The 14,045-nt window shown below is 33.8% G+C and overlaps 1 pseudogene; it reads right to left on the bottom strand.

The window, feature by feature from the left end:
• Window positions 1-5,002: 5,002 nt before the first annotated feature.
• On the bottom strand, window positions 5,003-5,909 carry LOC146917014 (uncharacterized; annotated as a pseudogene).
• Window positions 5,910-14,045: the final 8,136 nt, after the last annotated feature.

The raw sequence follows: 14,045 nt of genomic DNA, 5'->3' as shown, positions 1-14,045 counted from the left end.
CTGATTAGGTTCTTCTGGAACTGAAATATTGATTATGTAAGAAGGCTCTTTTAAAGTCTCTATATCCTCGTTTGGACCATCTTTTCTTTTAGCTCCTTTTCTTGCTCGAGGATTTTTATCTTTGGAATCGGCAGGTCTACCACGCTTCATGCGTGGTTCAGACTCATTTGCAATTTTAGATTCTCCAACAGGGACATCCATTTTTATTGGAGCATTAGCAGTTGGTATATATGATTTAGTCACACTTTTTGGATCAGTGAATGCATTTTGTAATTGATTTGCTAAACTTTGCAAATGAATTATCTTTTTAACTTCTAGTTCACATTGTTTAGTCCGAGGATCAAGATAAGATAATGAAGATTCATTCCAACTGATCTCTTTCTTTAGCTGCATTTTCTCTCCCCTTAATATTGGGAAATTTGATTCTTCAAAATGACAATCAGCAAATTGAGCTGTAAATAAATCTCCTGTTGTTGGTTCGAGATATTTCATAATAGATGGAGATTCATATCCAACATATATTCCCAACCTTCTTTGAGGACCCATCTTAGTGCGTTGTGGTGGAGGAATTGGAGCATACACCGCACATCCAAAAATTCTTAGATGGGAAATATTAGGTTCTTGACCAGAAACTAATTTGAAAGGGGAAGAATCATAATAACTTGTTGGCCTGATGCGAATCAATGTTGCAGCATGCAAAATTGCATGTCCCCAGGTGGAAATTGGGAGTTTGCTTCTCATGAGAAGTGGTCTTGCAATTAACTTTATACGCTTGATAAATGACTCTGCAAGTCCATTTTATGTATGAACATGTTACAGGATGTCCAACATCAATTCCAATGGACATGCAATATTCATTAAAAGCTTGAGATGAAAACTCAGAGGCATTATCAAGGCGTATTTTCTTTACAGAATATTCAGGGAAGTGAGCTCATGAGAAGTGGTCTTGCAATTAACTTTATACGCTTGATAAATGACTCTGCAAGTCCATTTTATGTATGAACATGTTACAGGATGTCCAACATCAATTCCAATGGACATGCAATATTCATTAAAAGCTTGAGATGAAAACTCAGAGGCATTATCAAGGCGTATTTTCTTTACAGAATATTCAGGGAAGTGAGCTCTTATTCGAATTAGTTGAGCTAGCAATCTCGCAAACGCCTGGTTGCGAGTTGATAATTAACAAACATGTGACCATCTAGTTGATGCATCAATTAAAACCATAAAATATTTAAATGGTCCACATGGTGGGTGTATTGGCCCACAAATATCACCATGTATACGCTCTAAAAATTTTAGAGATTCGTTTTCAATTTTCATTTGTGATGGCCGAATTATCAACTTCCCTTGTGAACAAGAGGTACATGAGAATTTATTAGATTGAAGAATCTCCTGGTTCTTCAATTGATGACCACAAGAATTTTTAATTATTTTTCGCATCATTATATATCCGGGATGGCCCAACCTGTCATGCCAAACAACAAATTTATTATGATTTGTAAACTTCTGGTTTACAATCACATGTGCTTCAATTGCACTTATATAAGTGTAGTACAAACCAGAGGAAAAGGCAGGTAAATTATGTCTCATTATATAAAGATATTCAACATTTCCTTCATTTCTTGTTTCAATATGATATCCATTTAGACGAATATCCTTGAAACTTAGTAAATTCCTATGAGACTTGGGAGACTATAATGCATTCTCAATGTTTAAATTTGTTCCTCAACACAATATTACATTAGCTCTTCTGGAGCCTTCAATTATTTTTGAACTTCCAGATATAGTACTAACACCAGTTTGTCGCTTTATCAAAGAAGAGAAATATTTTTTATCCTTGAAAATTGTATGAGTTGTTCCACTATCGGCGAGACACATATCTCCATTATTGAGGTTAATGTTAATATTCATTCTATCTAAAAATGAACAAATAAGAGATAAGTATAAATGTAAGAATTAGATAAGCGTAATGACTAGCAATGAAGGTTGAAAGCGCACTTAGAAATAAATGCAACATAAAACTATAAAACTTTTATTATCATTAGATAAAAACATAACATTAAACCCTTTTATTATAGGAAAATAAAAAGGCATTCTTAAACATGATTATTTATTGGTGGGGTTCTATTTCTGGAAACTTCCATCTCCAATGAGATGATCAATCTTTCCATCAGGTTCAGCAAAGAAATCAGCAGCATCTAAGTGGGTAACATCCATATTACCATAATCATCTTCATAATTTTCACATGCAAAATGAGTTTAAGCCTTTTTATCTTTATTTTGAAGTGATTGTTGGTAAAGGTCAGCAAGATGCTTTGGCGTACGACAGGTACGACTGCAATGACCTTTGCCTCCACAACGATAGCAAACATTCTCATTATTTTTGCTGCTTTGACCAATATCATTCTTTCCAATATTTTTCATCTTCTGGTGAGAAAATGTGTTTTTGTTCTGGTGATAAAATGTGTTCCAGTAATCTCCATTGTGATTACGATTAAGACCACGACCACGTCCACGACCATGACCTTGCCAATGACCAAGACCATGACCATGGCCACGGCCACGACCACGAGTTTGTCCATAGTGATCATGTGTTGCTACATTCACTTCTGCGAATGGAGCACTACCAGTGGGACGGGCCTCGTGATTTTTCATCAAAAGCTCGTTATTTTGTTCTGCCGTAAGCAAGCAAGATATCAAGTCAGAATACCTTTTAAAACCTTTTTCGCGGTATTGCTACTGCGGGAGCACATTAGATGCATGAAAAGTGGAGAATGTTTTTTCTAACATATCCGCATCAGTCACTTTTTCTCCACACAATGTCAATAGATATGTAATTTTAAATACAGCCGAGTTATATTGGATTACAGACTTAAAGTCCTGTAAACACAAATGCATCCATTCGTAACGAGCTTTAGGAAGAATGACAGTTTTTTGATGGTCAAACCTTTCTTTTAAATTGTTCCAAAGAATTTTTGGATCTTTTACGGTAAGGTATTCATTTTTCAGATACTAATGAAGGTGGTGACGAAGGAATATCATGGCCTTGGCCTTTTGTTGATCAGTTGTTTCGTTTCCTTCTTTAATAGTATCTCCATGACCTTCGGCATTTAAATGAATTTCAGCATCAAGGGCCCAAGCCAGATAATTTTTTCCCGAAATATCAAGAGCCTCAAAATCAAGTTTTGAAAGGTTCGGCATGATTCTATCTAGAATACAGAAAAGCATAATCAACATTTAATATATATATATATATATATATATATATATATATATATATATATATTATGACGAAAATAAAAATACCATTTTATTTAATAGCAACGATTACAAAACATTATAATATTTTAATCTAAGTCTCTACCAAAACAAAAAGTAACCACACAAGCTAAGCCTAATAATGGTAAAACGCTAATTATAGCTAATCCTACAAAATCTTTTCCTAATTCTTCAATATGAGTGAAAATGATGAAGAACAAAATAACAACAAGTAGAGTGATGCATAGGAGAAAGATTTTAGCCATTTTGAAAGTATGGGTAAATATTTTGAGATGTGAAAATTATGAATGAAGATGAGGTATTTATAGAGTGAATTTTGTAAAAATGACTGTTAATTTCACTGTTCATAGCCGTTGAAAACACTGTTCATGACCGTTGAAATCACTCTTCATGACCGTTGAAATCACTGTTCATGACCGTTGAATAATGAGAAAAATATTTTAAGTGTTAAATATCATCTAAGTTAGGACATGATTTTGTTTTTCAAATGGTCTGCAGTACCATTTTTAGTCCAGTCAAATGCTACAAAGAACTACACGCGGACAATAGAAAAGAAGTAACACATGGGTTTTTCAATACCATTTTTCAAGTTGTCACACAAAGTCTCATGCATTTATCACAGGTTGCATTTTTCTTTCAAATAGTAAGTCTATGGTATAGTTTGGTGCAGAAGCATAGGTTGCTAAGTTTGAAAGCATGACATTCACATACAGGTTTCACACTTTGGTTAGATGACTTTGGTGTGAAAGGATCGCATAGCTTTGGTTAGAATCACTACTTGAAATTATCTTTTGTGATAATATAGTATATATGGGGTTTTAGACCTCCATTAAACATAAAAATTAGTATCACTACTCGAAATTATCTTTCGTGATAATATAGTATATATGGGATTTTAGATCACCACTTTAAATAATAATATCCATACTTATTATAGATCACTTGACGAGTTGCCAGTTTTCTATAATAAGAGGTAAAGTAATAATAACAATAATAGCCACTCTAGTTATAAATCACTTGACGGATTGCCAGTTTTCTATAACCGGGGCAGATAATAATAATATTAAGATGATAAACATAAATGAGATACATAGCAATATTAAGTAATGATATTAAAGTGATGAGTATAGGTAACATACTTAGCAGTAGTGTAAACTTCCGGTAGAAACAATCGTGCTGATAACGTGTTATAAAAATATAGATTAATGAAGAGAGAGAGAGAGAGAGAGAGAGAGAGAGAGAGAGAGAGAGATAAAGAGAGAAAAGTGAGAGAAGTCGTATTTTCTTCTATGTATGTTTCTCTTACAAAGCACCCTATTTATAGGGAAAAACAGAAGATCATGGTAAGTGTAGTGGACATCCACTATAATATATTTATAATAGTAATTGACTATTTTTGCACAAGTGGGGTAGTAACAACAATTATTCTAACACATATATCAATTCCAAACCATGCATAAGCAAACTAATCATCTGATTTGCCATATCAAATTATGAATTGAAGTATGACGCAGTCAATTGGGAGATATATATGTGTTATGGGGGCTTCTATGGTGAAGTCAGTCATATGACTATTTTGGTAAAGTCATTTATGTGGCCTAATAGGGGAGTGCCATGTGGAATTATTATAATTTATTTATTTATTTTTATTTTTATGATCGAGGTTTGCTCTAATACCAGAGTTTGAGCAGAGTACGGAAATTTTTTTTCATAGACAAATTTAAATTCTTTTGTCTAATTTTTCGAGCTATAGAGACAACCCTTCTACTGAGCTTTGTAATTTACTTAGCTCTTTTTGTTCTGAGATTTGAAAATCTCTTTTGGGTGGTGTTACTCTAAGGCTTTGACTCCTGAACAATGGTTTTTCTGTTTCTTCAAACAGATCTTTCTCAGCTTCTATCAAAGAAAAGCTATTTCTTGCTAAATTTCTAAATACAGGTGACTTTAGAGTAACTAAAGGTGTAAATAATTCATCAATATGAATTGTATCTTTTTCTATAAATTCTATGTTGCGGTGTGAATTACTCAAATCATAATTAATTCTATAACAAATTGTAAAAGGATGATTACCCTTTTTCATAAAATTCGAGTTTTTCCACTAATAATGAAAAACTATAGATCTATCTAGATCTTTATCTTTTAGGGATAATCCCATTTGTAAATTTATATCAAATTTTATTTTTTCATATTTTAAATTACACTGTCCTTGTGCAATTATTGCTTGTTTTTTGTCTAAAATCCTAGAGTCTTCTAGGGCTATTTCTAGATGTGAATCAATACCTTTCATAAAAGTACTTTTGATTAAAATTTGAATGGTTGATATATGAATATAACCAATTTTTCTTCTTTCTTTTTCAGAAAATGTTTCAAGTCTATTTTCAATTTGAGTCTTATCTATGGTAGATATGACTATGTTTCCTTCAGTAGTTTCAATTGGAATTGCTTCTTCTCCGATCATTATTCCAAATTTCAAATTATTTTTTCTTGAGAAAAGTTCTTTGAATTTACTAAACTTTCTTTTGAAGTTTTCTTCAACAGTTAAAGATAAATCTGCTTCTTCTATCTTATTATCTATTGCCATCAGCATAATAACTAGATGTTTCTTCAAAGTACGAAACCTCAGTCATACTCTATAATGTTTATTATGTCAATAATATGATATTGAAAAGTAAATTTAGAATTTAATAAAGATATATTCATACCTGATTTGATCTTCTTTGAGATTTTGTTGATATTTTTGTTGTAGTTAGATATAATCTTCTGAATGATTATATTTTAATTTGAGTGATCCCTCCAGAGTATTACCTCAAGGATCTAGCTCCTCCAGAGTCTTATCTCAAGAGCTACTTCTATACAAACAAGTTTTTATAGGAACGAAATACTTGGTAGTCTTGAACTTCAATATTCGTTGATTACAAATGAGCAACGAGGCTCTTATTTATAGTGAAGAGGGCTCACAGGTGGTTCACATGTCCCTTTCACAACAGCTAATAAAGATAAACACGTAAAGAAACAGACACACAATAATTTACATAATTGTCTTCTAAGCGGTCCCTATCTCACTCAGATATGATAAGGTACCACTGTACACTTTTGTCTACTACATGACGTGTGGCTTAATGATTGATTCTTCATTGTTATTTTCTGCTGACGTTTTCTTTGGACAATTTTTGCACACGTGTCCTTTGAAATATGTACCAAAATACCTACAACATTCTTCCTGTAAGACTCGTGGTAATTTTTCATGATCATTTTTTAACTGATCTATTTTTTCTTCAAAATCTTTTACTGCTTTGACATCTGTCTTTTGCTGGTTTTCTAGAGTCGTTGTATACGACCATTGAGGTGTCTTCATAGACTACTCTGTAGTTTATCTGCTGTGTCAATCTGGAAATCTTTTGATGCATGTTTTTCATTTGATTGACATATACGGCTGGTTTCCATTCGGTGCTTTCTCTACTCATGATCAGATACTCTTTGTTTGAGATTCCAATCATGATTAGATACAATGGTTTTGAGATAAGATCCGAGGTAATTTCATCATACCAAGTATATGTAGAGTTGATCTGAAGAAAGATCTTTTTCCTTTGGCAAACAAATTGTTGAACTTTTGTGCCAAATTTTGTAACTCGTTTGGAAAGAACTTGAGTTGTCCAAATGTTTTTCAAGGTTGTTCTTCCAGATATATGGTGCGAATTAAACGATTCTGAAAGAAAGATAGACATGTGGTGCTGTCTATTCCTGGTAATGTGACTACTTTGGTACAGCCAAATCTGTTGACTGGATAGAAACATTCAATGGTGAATTCTTCTACATAGTTGTTTAACCATTTCCATCTAAGACTGAACTCTAAATAAGTTGGATTAGTTATTTGGAAATTCTTTTGGTGTTCGAGCTGGCGAATTTTGTCAATTGACATCTTCTTCTCAGACTCCATTGTTGGAGATCTTTGGAGGTTTTTCGCTGTTGTAACCTCTTTGTATGACCTGTTAAGTGCATGTTCAGCTTCTTTCATCATCATGTAGCCTTCGTGGCGTACATTCTTGCCGGTGATATGTTGTTTTGAAATTGCCCATTTTCTGTAGATGTCCTTCATTGGACCGTCGAAAATGACATATGCTTCAAACTATCCCATTTCATTGTATACGGGATTTCTTGTTTGGATGGTTGAACCATTTTTTCTTGCTTCATCCTCTTCTTCGACTTCTTCAGCCCAGGATTTTTTTCTATCTGAGGTTTTTTTTGAAGTTGGTACTGAAGATATTAATTGATTTTTGATCTTCAGTTGTTGAACTCCAACCATTAGGTACTATTGACTCAATGGGGTTTTTTTATTCTTATGGGGCTGTGTACTTTACATAGTAGTTGTATTTTCCAGAATCTTGACCCAGCAAATCCCAGTTTTCGTCATCTTTAGGAATTTCATCTGAATTTGTTACCATGCTTTGTAAGCTTTTTAGTGTGATTATCATCTCCCCCCTCTCGTTAGAGACCTTTTTTCTTCTAGCTTCTAAGGAGGCTAGCTGCTCGTCCTTCTGCTTGATATTGTTTTGAAGAAGTTTTATGGCTTGCTCCATTCTCTTGTTAGTGTATCTGCAAAACTGTTTTGTTCGGATTTTATGTATTGAATGTATGGCTGGAATGGTTGTAACTTCATTTGCCATCTAATTAGTCTGCCTTATCTATGGTCAGCTTTGATTTTGTATTTCCAGAAACCTGTAAGATACTTGGAATCTGTTCGTAATAAAAATCTTGATGGAAGTAATTCAACTTTCCATTTTTCTAATATTTTTACACATGCCAAAGTTTCCAGTTCCTGAATATGGCATCTAGATTTTGTATCTGTAAACGTACCAGAAATGTATTTGCATAAATGCAATTTTCCATTATCCTTTATCAGGATTTTTGAAGCACTATAGTCAATGCTTTTTATAGTTTGAAGATCTTTCAATTCTTCAATTTCTCCTTTCTCATTAAGAGAAAGCTTTTCTTCACCATTAGGTAAAGCTCTCATACAACCTGCCCAGGTTGTTTGTGATGCCTCTGTCTCTACAATCAGAAAATCTTTTATTGTGGGATTGTAGAGTTCAGGCAAAACTTGAATTTTTTTCTTTAATGGTTTTAACGATATCACAACCAAATTTAGTCCAGGACCAAGGAATTTTTTCTGAAATTTTCTTTTGCAAATGTTTTCTTTCTTTTGCTAAATCTTTGAAAATCCTTCATTAGCAATATAATTTAAACATCCAAGGAATCTTTGGATTTGCTTTCTATCAGAAATCTCGTTTGGAAAAGCTTGTATTTTTTCTTGGGTATGGGGTGCTAAATTTAGTTCCCCATTTTCTTTTAAGATAAGTCCAAGGTATTCTATTTCTTTTTGACAAATTTTTGATTTCTTTTTTGAAATCACAATACCTTTTTCTTTGACTCTTAAAAGAACAATTTCTACATCTTTAAGATGTGTTTCCTTACTTCCTTTTGTGAAAATAAGTATAACATCTATATATGCTAGACATATATGATTCAAACTTTCAAAAGATTGATCCATAAATCTCTGATATATCGATGGTGCTTGTTTTAGTCCGACAGGCAAAACATTCCATTCGTAATGTTTTTAAGGTGGACATGAAAATGTTGTTAATGGTTTTGTTTCTTCCGCTAGTCTGAGTTGGTAATAACCAGACTTTGCATCCAAGGAAGAAAACCAATTACATCCTTTTATTTTTTCTAAAATAAAATCTTTTCTTGGTAACTTATAAGAATCTCCAACTATTTCTAAGTTAAGCTTCTTATAATTGATCACCATTCTCCTCTTACCCCTTTTTATCTCGTTGTGATTTTCGACATAAAAAGCTGGTGCAGAGTGTGGACTTGATGATGGTCTAATAAGATCCTTATCAAGTAAATCTTTACATTCTTGTTGAAATTCTTCAACATCTCTAATAGAATATGGAATTCTATTTGGAACATTTATTTCATCGTTAGGATTTTTAAGTTTAATAACTATTAATTCATGATTAGTGTTTTTAAGACTGTCTAGAGGGTTATCTGAAAAGACTTCATCTAATCTTTCTTCTATGCTAATATGGAAAATTTCTTTCTTCCCATATAATTCTTAATTCCTTAAGGTTTCCCTTGATAAGATTTAGGATTTTGTTTCTAGTAAACTATTTTGGTGGTTACTATTTTACTATGTTTTATCTTGGTTTTCGGGTGTCAAACATTGATTACGTTTGAACCTTTTAAACCGGTGATATCTTATTTTTTCTTGGGAAGGGAAAAAGTAAGCAAAACCCTTGAGAATCAAGGTCCGGGAGTTGTTTTCGCTACGGGAAGGTGTTAGGCACCCATAACGACTATAGTATCCTATAGGAACCGTCTTTAATTTCTACGCGCGCGCTTTATTTTTAAATGCTATTTTGAAATGATATTTACACCTAAAGTTTGCTAAGTTAAGAATTGGAGGGAGAAAAATGTTTTTGGATTTTTATTTTAGTTGAATTGAAGGAATTTTGTTCCTTGCCTACGTACCCGTTTAAGGGATCAAATCCACCGTAGTTCTCTTCCAAAAATGTTTTTGTTTTTGTTGGTTGATTTTAAGTTTGAAAATTGGAATTTTGAAGAATGAGAGAAAGAGGCCTCAAGGGCATGAGATTATAAAATTGTGAGGTTGAATTAGTCATTTGCAAAATGTGGTCTAAACATGATTATTTTCATTGAAATTTGATTAAGAAAATGAAAAAGGAAAATACAATGGGATTTTGATCCCAAGGTTTATTTCAAAAAATGGTTTGAGTGATGTTGTTCATATTTGTTTGGAAAATTGATTTTTCTAAGTATAAAGCCTAAACATTCATCTAAACATACAATCCTAAACATACATCTAAACATGCATATTCTAGCTATAGTGGTGTGTGTGCATGTGTCGGTGCTTGTGTCGGTGTACATTATTAGAGTCCATTGTCCTTTACATCATACCCTAGATACATTCTATGGCCTCTTTGCCAAGAAATTGAAATTGCATAAACGTACAATACAAAAGCTCCTAAACATTTACATTCTAATTTTTGCATGAGATTGAAACTTAAAATGCAAGAAATAAAAGTGGAGAAAGAGATGAGATATGGAATGAAATGGGAATGCTTATGGAGAGTATGAGACATGGAAAGAAATGGTTAGTAACACATGACAATATCAAAGGAAATGAAGTAAGAGAAGCATTAGAATATAAAGGATAGAAAATAAAGGCAAAATGAGTGCAAACATGGCTAAAATTTGTTCTTAGAATACAAGAACTAAGTGACCTATAATTCTCACATCCCAATACATTTTTAAAGGTTTAGAATCAAGTCTTGGAATGGGAATTAAGGCAACATGATTTACTTGGCATTTTAAAACAAACTTTAAGCATATTTGCATTATTTAACTACACAACTAACTTGTAAGCTAAGTAACCTACCAAGATTCACAATTATTCAACAATATTAAGCACAAACAGCAGCTAAAACCCTATGAAATCAAGTGGTATAGGTCACAATTATTCACTAAGCAATTTGGATTAAAATCAAACAAATTTTCATTCATTTTTGGCACAAAATATCTCAAAAATAGTAGGAAAATTAGCCACATTATGTTCATCAAGTTTTGATATGCAAGATTATTACAAGAACACCACAAAATCATCAAGAAATGTGTATGCAAATTTTTAGAATTTTAAGACATTTTTAAGACACAAAAACATATAAAATTTCACAATTTTTAACCAAAATAGTAAATAATTGTCAAAGAAAATATCACACATTTTTTAACCAAGATTCAATATATGAAAATATCACAAAAAAAAAAGTCAAGAAAAATGGTCAAGAACACGTAAAGAAAAATTTTAAGACTCTTATCATGAAAATCTAACACAACAGGGGGTACGAATAGCAGAAATAGCAAGAAATACGCAGGGATGGGGGGCGCAAAGAGCAGCATATGCACAGTTATGACAATTGGGCCTCAAAGAGGCGGGTTGTGGGTCGATCCGACGGGCTGAACCGGTTCCCAGGCCTATATAAGGCCTTGAACCATTCCTAACCCTAACTTCTCTCTCTACGTTGTGGTTTAGTGAGAGAAGCTCTCACCCAACCTTCATCTTCAACCTCATGACTTCCTAGAAAAACAAGAACACCGATGAAGTTTCCGGCGACGGTTAGGTTTCCGGTGATGGAACCACCGTGCCGGAACTTCATACTTGACTGTTTTTGAAAGCTTTTTACACTGGTGTGTTCGTTTTTCCTTCCTGAGTTTGAAGATCTACTTCGTTTTTTCTAAAACTTATTGAAACTTTGTAGATCTACAATTCAAACTTACGGTTTCAGGCTTTTCAAATCCTTTCGAAATCTCTTGAAACGAGGCTCTGATCTGGACTATTTCCTCTACTGATTATGAATATGAACTCGTATTTGTAAAATAAACCGTGAATCTTCGTGGATTTGTACTTTAGGGTTTCGATTTCAAGTTTTTTTTGAACTTCTTTCAACCTTTTTCAAATGAACGAGTCTCAAGACTTGTTAACCCACTTGATTCACCGTTTATTTTTTGTTTATGGACCTTTGATGAAGATTTGAGGTGAAACGAAAAGGTCTTTTCGAAATTACCTGGATTTTTAGTGGAGATTACAGATCCTTGAGAAAGCTTTTGAGTCCTCTGGTTCCTTTTCACCGTTTCAGGATTCACTTCGTTCTTTCTTCTTCTCTTCGCACTATCAAATCTTCGTGATCGTGCTTGAATTCGTCACCGTAGGTGGTGGATTCGCACCAGAATTGCGAAGCACGGTTCAATGATGAGAATCCAGCAATGGATCACTGAGAATCGTAACGAAATCCACAAGTCTGCCTTGAATTGTTGATTCTGGAAAATTAGGGTTCCTATGTGATTTTGTGCATTCTTGTGTTCTTTGTGAAATTGAAACTGTTTTGAGGATTGTAAGGATTCTGTGGAATTGAATTGCGTATGAATTGAAGGATTTGATGGAGAATTGAAGGGATTAGGGTTCGGAGAAGATGAATTTCATGCGAAGTTCTTGATGAACTTCGAAAGTTTTCTTCAAATTTCTGAACCTTGATCCAACTGACAAGAGAGAGAAAATTGTGATGTGTTTGTGTGAGTTGGCACCGAATCCCTGGATCTAGCAATGATTGGGACTCCTTATATAGCTGACATGTGTACTGATGCCCCAATAGAAAGTTGACATGTGGACTTAGGCCCTAACTGATTCGGCCTTGGCATAATCTTAGACATTTGGGCCTTCCTGCAAATTTTAAGACCTTGGGGACCTTCCTGCAAATCTTGAAAATTCATGGACTATTCTTATAAAAAGAAAAAAGGACTGGACTGTAAAAAAGGACTAATCTGCAAAATGATGAAAAATAAGGACGAAAGAAGACAAAGGAAAAAATGACACAAGGACTAAAATGCAAAATTAGAAACTTTAGGACTTAGAAAAAAAAACTAAAAATAAAATTGGAATAAAAAATGGTAATTTGACTAAACGTAAAGTGAAACAATTAAAACTGACAAAACGGACTAAAACGGACCAATGGCCTAAATGAGGTACTTTAAAGTAACCTCTCTCTGCCGAAATTTCGTGTGAAATGACCAAAATGCCCCTGGGGCTAAAACAACTGTAAATGACTCAGATGCAAATTTAGAATGGATTTTTAACAGAGAAATGAGACAACAGTTTATTTAAACCAACTTGAAAGACTCAGAGACAATTTTAAGGGTTTAAACAGAGCTTTAACACATGAAAAGACTAAAATGCCCCTAGGGGCAAAACTGACTCAAAATGACTTCAAATGCAATTCTTGAACTGGATTTTGACATAGACTTGGAATGAAGACTTATTCACACTACTTGAAAGGACTCAACCAAAATTTTGAAAGACTGAGAGAAATTTGACATAGGAAATGACTAAAATACCCTTGTGTGTGAACTTTGCAAATAACATTGAAATAAAATGCAGAGAAAGATGCAATTGATCAGAGACAGTTCAAACGACTTATAATGCAAGACAAGAATTGAGTTGGTATTTTTAGGTCCAAAATTAGGGTATAACAGCTGCCCCTATTTAAGTTTCTTTGTCCGGAGAGTCAAGAGACGAAGTCTTTGATTTGACGGGACGAAGATACTTAAATATTAACATTTGCACTGCTTTTGGACATAAAAATACACTTTCAGAGTTTCACAAGTATGAATGCCATGCAATACTTTTATTATGAATGCAAGACAAACAACTGGAGTCTATGGAACCCGTCATGTCACTGGGGATTCAGGCGAACATTGACAGGGTAGACAAACCAGGGAGTAGAAAATAAGGTACAAGTTGTTCTTTGGGCCGAACTAGCCACTTGACCGAGGAATACAAAACAAGAGATAGGTACAAGTTGTTCTTTGGGATCAGACTTGGCACTAGACCGGAAACATAGACATATAGGCAGATACGAGCTGTTCTTTGGATCGAACTTGACACTTGGTTGAAGATACAAACAGACAGGCAGACACAAACTGTTCTTTGGATTGAACTGGCCGTTTGGCTGGAGACATAGACAAAAGGGTTGATACAAGCTGTTTCTTTGGATCGAACTTGCTTGTTGGATTATCACCACGTCATGTGGGAAGGTGCAGACTGTCCTCTTAGATCGAACTTGTCGTTTGACCGATAACAAAGCATAAGCTGGGTACAAACTGTTCTTCAGATTGAACTCGCCGTCTGACTG

This window comes from Medicago sativa, chromosome 6 (genome assembly GCF_051527215.1).
Source record: "Medicago sativa cultivar Bolivia chromosome 6, Bolivia_mono, whole genome shotgun sequence".
Lineage (NCBI taxonomy): Eukaryota > Viridiplantae > Streptophyta > Magnoliopsida > Fabales > Fabaceae > Medicago > Medicago sativa.
The sequence above is the reverse complement of the archived record's forward strand: the minus strand, read 5'-3'. Positions and strand labels throughout refer to the sequence as shown.